The sequence below is a fragment of the Sciurus carolinensis genome, chromosome 12 (genome assembly GCF_902686445.1).
Source record: "Sciurus carolinensis chromosome 12, mSciCar1.2, whole genome shotgun sequence".
NCBI lineage: Eukaryota > Metazoa > Chordata > Mammalia > Rodentia > Sciuridae > Sciurus > Sciurus carolinensis.
The window spans coordinates 96,225,504-96,239,546 of record NC_062224.1 but is presented as its reverse complement, the minus strand read 5'-3'; the positions used below and the strand labels follow the sequence as shown (position 1 = coordinate 96,239,546).

At 34.7% G+C, this 14,043-nt stretch overlaps 1 pseudogene; it reads right to left on the bottom strand.

Moving 5' to 3' along the window:
* Positions 1-3,723: 3,723 nt before the first annotated feature.
* LOC124961437 (eukaryotic translation initiation factor 5-like) lies at positions 3,724-5,225 on the bottom strand (annotated as a pseudogene).
* Positions 5,226-14,043: the final 8,818 nt, after the last annotated feature.

The window sequence follows — 14,043 nt, the reverse complement described above, 5'->3', positions numbered from 1 at the left end:
ACTCTCACCTGCATGAATCCCCGTGCCTTGCTGACCTTTAAGTTGATTGGTTCCTGCCTAGCCTCCACCTACATAAAAGCTGTGTGATTTCCTCAATAAACGAGTTCCTGCTGTGACGGGTCTCCCTGACATGTCTGATTGTCCTCTGCCCGGAGGGCTGGGAGCGGGCGGTCAGTCGGCCTTACCTATCTTGATCTAACCTTGTTGGGGAGAGTCCCCTTCCCTTGCCGCTGGTCAAGAAGACCAAGGGGGCTTAAGACCCTGACATCAAGGACCTGTGCATTAGACCAGAAACCTTGCAGTTACTAGAAGAAAAAGAGGCCCAAGTCTCCATCATGTCAGCTTAGCAAACAAATTCCTCACCAAGACTACTAAAGAGCAAGAAGTAAAATCAAGAATCAATAAATGGGATGGTATCAAACTAAAAAGCTTCTTCATGGCAAAAGAAATAATCAAGAGCGTGAAGAGAGAGCCTACAGAATGGGAGAACATCTTTACTACTTGGAACTCAAAGCATTAAGCTTCAGGATATATAAAGAACTCAAAAAACTTAACACCAAATAAACAAATAACCCAAACCATAAGTGGGCAAAGGGACTGAACAGACACTACACAAAAGAAGAAATACAAATGGTTAACAAATACCTAAAAAAACGTTCAACATCACTAGCAATTAGAGAAATGCAAATTAAAACTACACTCGGATTTCATCTCACTCCAGTCAGAATGACAATTATTGAGAATACAAGCAGCAAAAAATGTGGGGAAAAAGGCACACTCATACATTGCTGGTGGGACTGCAAATTGGTGCAACCACTCTGGAAAGGAGTATGGAGATTCCCCAGAAAACTTGGAATGAACCCACCTTTTGACCCGGTTATCCCACTCCTTGGTTTATACACAAAGGACTTAAAATCCATATAATAGAGTGATGCGGCCATATCAATGTTTATAGCAGCTCAATTTATAATAACTAAGCTATGGAACCAACCTAGGTGCCCTTAGGCAGATGAATAGATAAAGAAAATAGGGTACATATACAGAGTGGAATATTACTTAGTCATAAAGAAGAATGAAATTATGGCATTCTCTGGTAAATGGATGGAATTGGAGACTATCATACTAAGTGAAATAATCTAATCCAAATAAACATTTCACAGAAAACATTTAAACTTCAGTATGAAGTTCAATCTTCATTATGTATTTGTTTTACTATTTTGAGGTATATTCCTTTAATACCAAATTGTTAAGAGTTTTTATTGTGAAGGAATGCTGAATGTTACCAAAGCCATTTCTGCATCTACATAAATGATCATATGGTTTTTCCCTTTTTTTCTGTTGATGTGTTCTGCCATATTTATTGACATGCATATATTATTTCTTGGTATCTAGTTCAGATAATTCACTAGAATTCAGCAGTGAAATCATTTGGTACTGAGCATTTCCTTCAAAGTACTTTTTACTATGATTCCTTCCTGGAAGATATTGTTTTGTGTTCAGAATTTCTATTTCTTCATCATTCATTCTTATTGTGTGGTTCAGTATCTTGATCATTTTTCCCAGGATATCAAATTTTTACAATTATGATAATATATAATGATCTCCTCTATTTCTGTGGTATTGGTTGTAATATCTCTCCATCTCTGATTTCATTGATTGGGGTCTTTCTCTTTTTCATACTGAGTATGGTAAAGGATTTGCTATTTTTGTTGGTATCAATAAGTCTTTTTTATTTTCTTCTAGGGTTCATCTTGGTTGTTTAAGAGTAAACTGTTTAATTTCCATGCATTAGTATAGTTTCAAAGCTTTTTCTTATAATTGATTTTTATTTGTATTGCATGTGATCATGCAATACAAATAAAGATACTTCGCATGTTAAGATACTTCACATGTTTTCAGTTTTCACAATATGTAGAAATTATTTTGAGAACTATCATGTGAACTCTACTGGAGAATGTTCATGTACTTTTGAAAAGTGCATTATTCTATAGATGTCTGTAAGTTCACTTGTTCTAGGGCTCAATTTACCTCAGTTATTTCTTTGTTGATATTCTATGTTTATTATCTGTTCATAACTGAATGTTGTATGTTAAAGCTCCCTACTATTATTATATTGGATTTTCTCTCTCCTTTAGGTCTATTAATATGTGGTTTTTATATTTCAATGCTTCAATATTGGGTACATATGTATTTAAAATTTTTATTTCCTCTTGCCATATTGCCCATTTTTCTTATATAGTGACCTTTATGTTTTATTGCTTTTGCTTTAAATAAAGGTGATTTGTTCTAATATAAGCATGGCTACTCAAGTTTCCTTTTGGATTCCATTGGCATGAAATATCTTACCCCATTCTTCTATATTCAGACTATGTGCATCCTTAGAAGTGAATTATTTTAAGCTAGATAGAGAAGTCTTTCGTTTTCCCATTTGTTTTAATCAGCTTTTCTGCTGCTGCGACTAAAAGACTTAAACAGAAACAATTTTAGGTGAGGAAAAGTTTATTTGAGGACTCACAGTTTCAGAGTTCTCAGTGTACAGATAGCTGGCTCCATTCCTCTGAGCTTGAAGTGAGACTGAGATGAGGTAGGACATCAAGGCAGAAGAGTATGGTGGAGGGAAGTGGCTCACATGATGATCAGGAAGCAGGGAGAGAGGCTCCACTCACCAGATACAAAATATATACCCCGTGACTATCTTTTCCAGTCACACCTCACCTGCCTTCGGTTACCACTCAGTTAATTGCATCAGGGGATTAATTCCCTGATTGGGTTAAGACTCTCACAACCCAATCATTTCCTCTCAATCTTCTGGGGATACCTCACTTCCAAATCATAACACTACACATTTTATCACTCTATGTCTTTTATTTATTTTTTCTATTTCCCCCCAATAAAATCACAGTTTATTATTTAATCACACCTCAAAGTTTGAGTTTTCTCTTGATGCAAAGCAACCACTACATACACATTAAAATTCTTACATGTTAACGTAAGAATTTTTCCCCAGCTCATCCAACATGTAATGTACATGACACCAAAGACTATAATTTGGAGATAGTGTACATGAACTGAAAAACCACAACTCCAAGCTTCAAAACTAGTTCTTAAAAATTATTTAAAGGACACTCAGGTCATTTTTATTTTTTTCAGCATGATGTCATTCGATTATCAATCTAACTCAGCACAAAAGAATTACTGGATACCAATTGGAGGGACTAAAAATTCCAAAGTACTAGATTTAACAGCTGAATAGGGTCATCACAAACAAGCTTGTTTACATTCTGCTGAAAACCCCTGAATGGTTTCAGCACCTAACACAATCTACCAAGCTCCCCGGAATATTTGGTTAAATGATGGCACAACATTTTAAAAGGAACCAATTACTTTAGCTAAGTCATTCAGAGCCCAAAATCTGAAGAATGACCAAAATCAAATCTTTATTTTTATAACTGTATAAATGTGATCCAAATGTGTCCACCACAAGTTTTTCCAAAAGAAACATGCTATAAATAAGCAAATGACATCTGCTCACTGATGTGTATACGGACATCCTAGATGTCTCATTGGGCTTAATTACAGATCACTCACAGTAATAGATTTTTAGTGTAAAGTGTAGCATGATGTTAAGCCATTTCAGCTTTTACACATACATGTTGCACTTCTGACTGATAATGGAGAAAAATTTGCAGTCTTACCCTGTTAAGCTAGGTTACATCCATTCTTTTAAATGACGTCAATATCAATGTCATCATCCTTGTTGTCAGACTTCACAGTTTCAACTTCTGGTACACTGGCAGTCTTGAGTAGACCACCTCAGTGTTCTTATCTTCTTCTTCATCACCAGAAAATTCTTCCTCTGCCTCCTTCACCCACTTTATAAATGGTTCTGCTGTCAAAACACCAATCTCTTTGGCAAGTTCTTTTGAGACATATTTCTTAGAGGCCTTTCCTGACCAACTGATGACAACCTCCTCCTCTACAAGGTCTGCTTCATACATTTCCTTTAAGATATGTGGAATCTCGGAGAGGAGCTGAGTTTGATGCACTGCCATCACACACTCCAAACCACGAAACCCTGAGCATTTTTTGCTATTGTGACAAAATGTTAAGAAATGGCACCCGGATTTCTTAATTTGTTCTCTAATCTTCTCCTTAAAAAGAACTTCAGTTAGAGCAAGAGGGCCCATGGCTTTTACACCTAACCTCTCTGCTTCTGCAACAATTTCTTTGTCCAATGAGTCAATGATACCCTCTTCTTTCTTTTTCTTACCAAAATCCAACAGATATCGACACATTCTACTACAGTTTTTTTCCAAATCATCACTGAGTCTTAGAACTTTTGTGTGGTCACTGATTTCATCCATGCTAGGCCTCTGAGTTCAGTTGTATCCTCTCCCCAATCATCATCCTCCTCTGCTTCCACAGCATGTGGAGGATGACTGATTTCATTTGGTGGTGGTGTCTCACTGCTGGATACAGAACCATTCTCCTTATCTTTGCCCTTTCTATTTTTCTTTTCCTTTTCTTTCTTTCCTGTACCACTGTTATTCTCAGGTGGGTTTCTGAGAATGAATGTGTGGAGGATTATGTGTGTCAAGCATGTCTTGGTAGCACAGGCTTTACAAGAATTACCTATTGTTTGCTTTTTTGGATTATCATGGAATTCTGTTGTAGGATTCTCACACTCAGGACAGAGAACACATTTTTTAAAGAATCCACCCAATGTGTCTTGCCCCTTAAATCGCCTCATGAGATCCATTGACAATGTAATGGTCTTTCTTTACATCAAACTGGGTCTGTGCTCCCAGCTCACAACCAAAATATTTGGTGGGATAACCTGGAGCCTGATTAAGCACCTTTGCAACGTCAACCATGTTGACTATAACTGTCTTGATTCCTTTTCCTTTGCCCTCAACCTTGGCAATCAGATGGGACATCGCGGTAGCAATAGAACTGGTCTGACATGCTGCATTGACCTTGACAGACATTTTTGGCTTATTAGTGGCTTTATCAAAAAGGTGAAGTGATCTTCGATTGCAATTTTTTGGTTTTTTTTTGTGAGAAGAAGGGATGACATAAACGACTGTAAGAGTTCTCGGTCTCTGACATGAAAAAATTTTTGCCACCACGGCTGTAAGCACTTTGCTCATATGCTGTTTCCCTAATGCAGGTGTCAAAAACTGTGCAACAGCTCTGCAAGAGAAGACAGCGGCGACATGCCCCATGGTTCAGCGTCCCCCAGGCCCCTGCAGCTTGGCCTCTGGGAGGCAGGACAAGGTGGCCCTGGCCCCGCTGCCCGCGTGCGCTGACTCCTCTGTCTTTTAATTGGTGTTTTTACATTGACTTATAAAGTGATTTCTAATAGGTGAGGTCTTTCTGTAACTTGTTTTCCAATTTTATAATTTCTTTCTCCCTCTCTAACAATATTCCTTTGTGGTTAAGTGACATACTGTAATGGTGTATTCTAAGTACTTGCTTAGTAACTTTTGGTTTCTCTATTATAAATTTTTGCTCAGTGGTTATTATGAAGTTTACAAAAATATTTTTTGACAACAATGAGCTATGTTGAGATGATAGCATCTTAGCATGATCACAATGATAAGGACATAAACCAAAAAGTGATAAAGTACACTAATAAAAATTCTACACTCCATTCCTCTCACAGTTTTAATATATGATATCCTGTTTTCACATTTACATATTCTATATCTCTTAACATATGAATGTAATTATTTTGAGTTATTTTGATCTTTAGTCTTCATATAAAATATGATTGGCTAGCTTACCATGTTTCTAGTTTTAGAGCATTCTGAATATGTGCTGTTATTTTTAGCAGAAATTCTTTTCCTTCTAATGGTTTTCTCTTACTCATTAATGTCCTCTGAATGCAAAGAACTCCTGTTTGCATTTCTTGTAGGATAGGACTGCTGGAGAAATCTTTTTTCAGCTTTTGTTTGTCTGGGAATATCTTTATCACTTATTCATTTCTAAAAGATAACTTTGCTAAATATGGATTTCTTAGTTGGCAGGGTCTCCTTCAATAATCCTAGGCCATTTTCTCCTGGTTGGAGGCTTCCATTGAGAAGTCTGCTGTCAGGCTATTTGGAACATCCACCGGTCTTTCTTTTTTTCTTTTCTTGACTTGAGAATCTTTTCTTTATCTTTCACCTTTGGAGCTTGATTTAATATGTCCTGGTATAAACTTTGTTGAGTTGAATCTGACTGGTGATCTTTAACATTCCTGCCTCTGGATATTTGTATTCTTCTCTAGGTTGCGATGTTTTCTGTTATTATTTATTTTAATATGCTTTCTACTCCTTTGGAATTTATAAGTCACTCTTGAACCCCGATAACATGTTTTCTCTTCACTGTCAATGGTTTTATTGACTCTGTAAAAGGTTTTTAATATGATAAAATTCCATTTGTCTGTGTTTACTTTTGTTTTCTGTGCTTTTGAGTTCTTGTCCAAAAAATTAATGTCCCTTCAAAGTCCTGAAGCATTTCTCCTATATTTACTTCAAGTAGGGTCATAGTTTCAGGTATTACATCATATCTTTAAATCATTTTGAGGAATTTTTGTAACTGATAAGAGATAGATTTCTAGTTTTATTCTTTGGTATGTGGACATTCAGTACCCCCGCCCCCACCACACACACACACAGTATTTCTTGAAAAAAAAAATGCACATACTTAGAAATTTTATCAAAAATCAGTAGTCTGTGGATATATGTGTGTTACTTCAAGGGTTTCTATTCTGCTTCCATTGGTATATGGCATGGTGTTTATGTCAAAAGTCATGATGATTTGATTATCACAGCTTTGTATTTTAAAGTCAGATAGTTTAATACTTCCTTTGTTGTTATTTTTTATTAGATTTGCTTTGACTAGTCAGAAATTTTTTGGTTCAATACAAATTTTGGGATTGTTCATTAAATTTATGAAGAATGCTATTGGAAATTTGATACAATTTTCATTGAATCTATAAATTGCTTTGGACAATGTGGACATTGAACAATATTGGCTTTTCCAAATCTATGAACCATGGGATGCTTCTCCACATTTTGCATGGCTGCTTAAATTTCTTCCATCTGTGTTCTATACTTTTGATTATAGAGATCTTTCATCTTTTTTGTTAAATTTTTTCATAGGCATTTAAACTTTCTGTAGCTATTGCAAATAGTTTTCTTCCTTGATTTATATTTCAGGTAATTCATTAATAAAATATTCATAATCTAAAAAATATAAGATATATTTATAAAAATGTATTTCATGATTTAAAAAAATTTCTAGAGGGCAATATATGGATTCAAAATGAACATTTCTTAAGTCATATTATATGAATCAATGCTCTTTTTCATTATAGAATTAAACAAAAATAATTTTGGACTTTTTAATAGCATAAGAACCATTGAACTTTTTATAGTTTAACAACTATAAAATGTAAAGAAGATACAGCAGCAAGAGCTTAAAAATGGATTTAAGTATCCATAAATATATTAGGATACTCTTGTGAAGATTCTTACATCGTTGAAAAAAAATGCAGGACTTAAAAATTTTCAAAATCGTGTTTTTAAAATTAGATAATTCACCCCTTTGTCTTTTCTGGACTTTTCATATACCTTTAGTAAGATGCTCATTTGCATTCATATTTGATTTTTATTGGTTTGGTATCATTTTGCTAATTACCTATTAATAGATTTTTTTCCCATAAAGAATTTTCTTTCATGGTGTATAAACTTCTATTTATTACCATCATCTTAAAGCTATTAAACATGTTCTATAAGGGACATCTGTGTCTTTAAGAAACAGTTAAATACAGCTTTTCCTGATCTTCCTAATCACATTAAATCACTTTCGTATATGGACTATTTCATTAGGACTTTATTTTAGTGGTATTCAGTTTCATAATGTTTTAGAACATAACAATTCCAGTTGGAAACACTTTGACAGAAGAAACTGCTATGTTATAAATTGAACTCAGTTTACCAGGATCACTTACATATTATAGGTATTCAAAAGTATATTTTAGACACCTGTGTTTATAAAATTGCCTATAAATAATTTGTATATGTAAAATGATGTTTATTTTTTTAAAAATATTTTTATCTTTCATGTTACAATTAAGAAAACTAATAAAAAATGGTTTGGTTAGTTTGAATGCATCAGACAAAGCAGAAATAATATACATAATTTCTCACTAATTTCTAGAAAATATTAATTGCCATCTGACCAATTTTATATGTTTCTTTGTCTTATTTTATCTGTTTAGATTTATATCTATCAAAATTTATGATGGTTCATCAGTCTCTTTCCACAAAATAAGTTTTATATCAAAAGGTTATATTTGGTTTGAAAAACTTTGAAATTTCCTCTCTTTCATGAAAATTTTACTGGACAAATTCAATTTTTGATGTTTGTAGTGTTCAGCAAGTAAACCATTTCTGCTATCATTAGCAATCTTATAACAAGTCCAATATTCAAAATGAGCGCCCCTATTATGCATGTAAATCACTTTTTTGCATCATTAAAAAGATATGTATACATTAAAATGGATAATTGCAAACTAAACATCCATTGGCATGTGAAAATATGTCACTTGCCCAGGAGGCTTAAATATCTCTTTCTGAACATCATAATGTTAATGTGCAATTATTTGTTACTTTGTTGACATGTGCTTTTTGGGTTTTTCTTTTTTCTTTCTTCTGACAGACTTCTTTTTTTTTTTAACATAATCTTACTCTGTAGTATTTTAGCTGACCCAATACTATTCTTATATCATTTTGGCCATGCTCTAAATTGCCTCAACATACTTTGCACTATAAGTGCTCGCATAGAATCAATACATTAGAGTGAATTTCTGTCCAAATTGTTTAAATGAATTTGTACCTAGTGTTGTTCATAAAATTATTTGTTTTGTTTTTCTTTCTTTGTTTTCCCATCAATTAAATTTTGCCTGCCAACTGGAAAAAATATGTCCTCAGTACAGGAACATGATTTAATGAATTTAACCTCTCACCTCTATATTACTGTTTTGGAAGTCTCTGTTTCAGCTAATCCTTCAAAAGAGGAATTATAGTTTCTTCACAAATTCACTCTTCCATCATTATTTTGAACTTTAAAACACAGGACAATTTTTATTACTATCTGATGAATACAATGTTTCTCTTGATCTGTTGAAAGTCATTATTTTTCAACTTGATTCCATTGCTTATTCAGAAAATACTTTTTGGGCACCTATGATCAATCTTTTATCTTGCAACATATCAGTGAACAAAAGAAAATTTCCTTCTTTCTTCTATTGGAGAAGACATGGAATAAGGAATACATGTCATAAATAAACTAGTCCTGGGTTATACCTAAATATTATAAGTGCTTAGGAAAAAAATAAAAATTAAGCCAGCTGGGTGAGTTAGAAGAATAGCATAAGGGAAGAAAGATAGATGGAAATTTTAAAGAATGGACAGCGGAAGACAAATTGAGAAGATGATATTCAAGTACAGTTGATGATAGGCAGAGGATGTATAGGGGAAAGTATTCTGAGCAGAGCAAAGAGCCAGGCAAAGGCCAACATAAGGGAGAGTGACTGGCTTGATAGAAATCAGCAAAAGGCCAGGTAACACCTGCAAGTGAGAAGAGTAGGACCTGCTTTCTGGCAGATGAGCTACTGCCTCTGGTTTTGCTGTCTTTGGTTACAATGCTAAAAAGAGTTCTATCACTGTGCTCACTAGTCCTCATCCTTCTTTCTCTCATTTTCACCTCAAATTATTCCTGTCAGGTGTTCTCTTCAAGCACCTCACAGAAACTATTGTCAAAGTAAGTAATAAGCTCTCTCTTAATAGAGGCAAACCTCAGTTCTAACTCTGTATTAACAGAAATTAACAGCCCCGTTTGACAGTTGCTTACTTCTTCCTCTGAGTCTCTTTCTGCATCTGGCTGTCATTCTTCCTATCTTATAGTCCCCCTTCTTTGTACCTTTGCGATGGTGTTTCTAATGGAATTCTGATGGAAAGCAGATTAGGTGGTTCCAGGAATGAGGATTGTTTGGGAAGGGGTACAGGAGAATATTTTGGGGGTCATAAAATATTTTATATCTTGGTTGTGTTAGTGATTGCAGGTTTATGTATTTGTGAGATGTTATCAAACTATATGCTTGTACTAAGAGTATTTTATACTGTTAAAATTCTACCTTCATAAAGTCAATTATTAAAACACTGAAGAATAATTATAAGACAAAGGAGATTTTCGTTTGTACAATATAACTGATTTTGAAAATATACCCTGCACAGAACAAATATATATAAAACAAAGTTCTTGGTTTTAAATGTTTATGAATTATATAATTTCATAAATAATTTTAAATTATTTTGTTTGCTAAATGAACTATAAAAATTTGATTTTGTTATTCTACATATCTAGATTATATAAAAACTCATAATAATTAATGACTATATGAATAGGTATTCAGCATCATTAGTACTTAAAATATGAAAATTAAATTTCAATTAGATACAATTAATGGAAATGGCCAATTTTTCAAAAAAAGACAATATGTTAATGCTGTGTTGGCAAGATGAAGATAGACAGATCTCTAATACTTTACAAGAAGGAGTATAATTACTTCATCTGCTTTGGATTATCCATGTACCTAAAGTAATAATATTGGTTACTTTGGGCATTAATGACTGGCAGTCATTAATATAAAATATAAATAAAAATAAAAATAAATAAATAAAAATGATATAAAAATAAATAAAAAGTCACATTGCGGAGCAAGCGGGCGGGTGAGTCACGCCACCTACATTGCAGAGGTAGGCCGTGGGCAACTAACCCACCCAGTCAGCAGGCCAAGGACAAACGTCAAAACTGAGTGAGCCCGCTTGACCCCTGTGCCTAGGTTGGTGCCATCACTGTTGGTCGCAGTCGTGCAGCGAGCTGGCGAGTGAGTCAGGCTGCTTGCATCGCGGAGGTAGCAGGTGGGCACCCAAGGCACCTGCCTTGCGGAGTTGGGTGGCGGGTAGTCAACCCACCCAAGCACCAGGCCAAAGATAGATACCATCACTGAACAACCCCACCCGACCACCATGCCGAGGTTTGTCACCATCAGGGAGCTAGCCAGAATCTTCTTATAGGCTGGGGCAGGCATTTTGAATTACTCCTGAGGGCATGGCAATCATTATTGGAAGCACAACTCCCTTCCTGAAACACCTACAGGAGGCTAGAGGACCTTTGACAAGACCCAGGAGCCAAGAACAGGAGGTATTGAGAGACTCGCAACCAACTCAGAGCCACCGGGGAATATACCCCACCTGAAGGCCACCACCCCTAGAGGGCCAGCTTCCTAGTGGAGCACCACATTATCAAGTTCCTCCAAGACTTCAGGCTACTGAAGGCTAAGAAGTGAGTTATTGGAAATCTACAGAGACAATATTAGTCAATAGAGGAAATCTGCAATATCCCAGAGTTTCACTACTAGAGGGGTAGATATCTGAACAATATGAGAAAACAAGGGAAGAAAATGTCCCAAACAAACCTAGATGGTATAGCAATAAAATCCAATGACAGCATGGCAGAAAAAATGTCAGAAAGGGAGTTCAGAATGTACATAATCAAAATGATCAGGGAAGCAAATGAGGAGATGAAAGAGCAAATGCAGGCATTGAAGGATGAGATGAAAGGGCAAATGCAGGCATTGAACGATCACACCAATTAAAAGAGCTAATACAGGAAGGAAAAGATCATTTCAATAAAGAATTAGAGATATTGAAAAAAACCAAACAAATTCTCATAATGAAGGAAACAATAAACCAAATTAAAAACTGCATAGAAAGCATAACAGTAGGATAAAACACCTGGAAGACAAAACGTCAGATATTGAAGACAAAATATTTAATCTTGAAAACAAAGTTGACCAAACAGAGAAGATGGTAAGAAATCATGAACAGAATCTACAAAAACTATGGGATATCATGAAAAGGCCAAATTTAAGAATTATTGGGATTGAGGAAGGCTTAGAGAAACAAGCCAAAGGAATGAACAATGGAAAATCAAGTACAAGAGGTTTATAGGACTCCAAATACACAAAATTACAATAGATCCACAACAAGGCACATTATAATGAAAATACCTAATATACAAAATAAAGACAGAATTTTAAAGGCTGTAAGAGAAAAGAATCAATTACATTCAGGGGAAAACCAATAAGAATATCAGCAGATTTTTCAATCCAGACCCCAAAAGCTAGAAGGGCTGGAACAACATTTACCAAACTCTGAAAGAAAATGGATGCCAACCAAGAATCTTATACCCAGCAAAACTTACCTTCAGATTTGATGATGAAATAAAATCCTTCCATGAAAAACAAAAGCTAAAAGACTTTACAAAAAGAAAGCCTGCATTACAGAACATTCTCAGCAAAATATTCCATGAGGAAGAGATGAAAAACAACGATGTAAATCAGCAAAGGGAGGAACTAGCTTAAAGGAATAGCCAAATAAAGGAGAAACCAAGTCGTGTCAAAAAACAAAAGTAAGCCAAATGACTGGGAATACAAATCATATCTAAATAATAACCCTGACTGTTAATGGCCTCAGCTCATCAATCAAAAGACATAGACTGGCAGATTGGATTAAAAAGAAAGATCCAACAATTTGCTGCGGGCAAGTACTCACCTCATAGAAAGAGATACCCAAGACTAAAGGTGAAAGGATGGGGAAAAACATACCATGCACATGGATTCAGCAAAAATCTCAAGTCTCCAACCTCCTATCAGATAATGTGGACTTCAAGCCAAAGTTAGTCAGAAGGAATAAAGAAGGACATATCATACTGCTTAAGGGAAGCATAAATCGGCAAGACATAACAATCACAAATATCTATGCCCCAAAAAGTGGCTCATCCATATACATCAAACAAATCCTTCTCAATGCCAGACGTCAAATAGACCACAACATAATAATACTATGTGATTTTAACACAACTCTCTCACCACTGGACAGATCCTCCAAAAAAAATTGAACAAAGAAACCATAGATCTCAAAAACACAATCAATAATTTAGACTTAACAGACATTTATAGAATATACCATCCAACAAAGAGCGAATACACTTTCTTCTCAGCAGCATATGGATCCTTCTCTAAAATAGACCATATATTATGCCACAAAGCTACTGTTAGCAAATACAAGAAGATAGAGATAATACCTTGTATTCTATCAGATCATAATGGATTGAAATTACAAATAAATGACAGAATAAAAAACAGAAACTACTCCAACCCCTGGAGATTAAATTATACACTATTATATGATGAATGGATAACAGAAGATATCAGGAAGGAAATTAAAAAATTCTTAGAGGTAAATGAGAACAAAGAAACAACATATCAAAATTTCTGGGACACTATGAAAGCAGATCTTAGAGGAAAATTTATTTCATGGAGCGCATTTAATAAAACAAGAAAAAACCAACAAATAAACAACCAAACACTACGGCTCAAAGCCCTAGAAAAAGAAGAACAGAGCAACACCAAAAGTAGTAGTAGAAGACAGGAAAGAGTCAAAATCAGAGCTGAAATCAACAAAATTGAAGCAAAAGAAACAATAAAAAAATTGACAAAATAAGTAGTTGGTTCTTTGAAAAAATAAACAAAATTGATAAACCCTTAGCCACACTAACAAAGAGAAGAAGAGAGAATACCCAAATTACTAAAATTCAAATGAATAAGGAAATATCACAACAGACACGATTGAAATAAAAAATTAAACAAATTACAAATTAGAAGCTATTTTGAAAATCTATACTCCAAAAAAATAGAAAATCTTGAAGACATCAGCAGGTTTCTAGAGACATATGAATCACCTAAACTGAACGAGGAGGACATACACAATTTAAATAGATCAATTTCAAGTAATGAAATAGAAGAAGTCATCAAAAGCCTACCAACAAAGAAAAGTTCAGGACCAGATGGGTTCTCAGCTGAGTTCTACAAAACCTTTAAAGCAGAGCTCATTCCAATACTCCTCAAAGTATTTCATGAAATAGAAC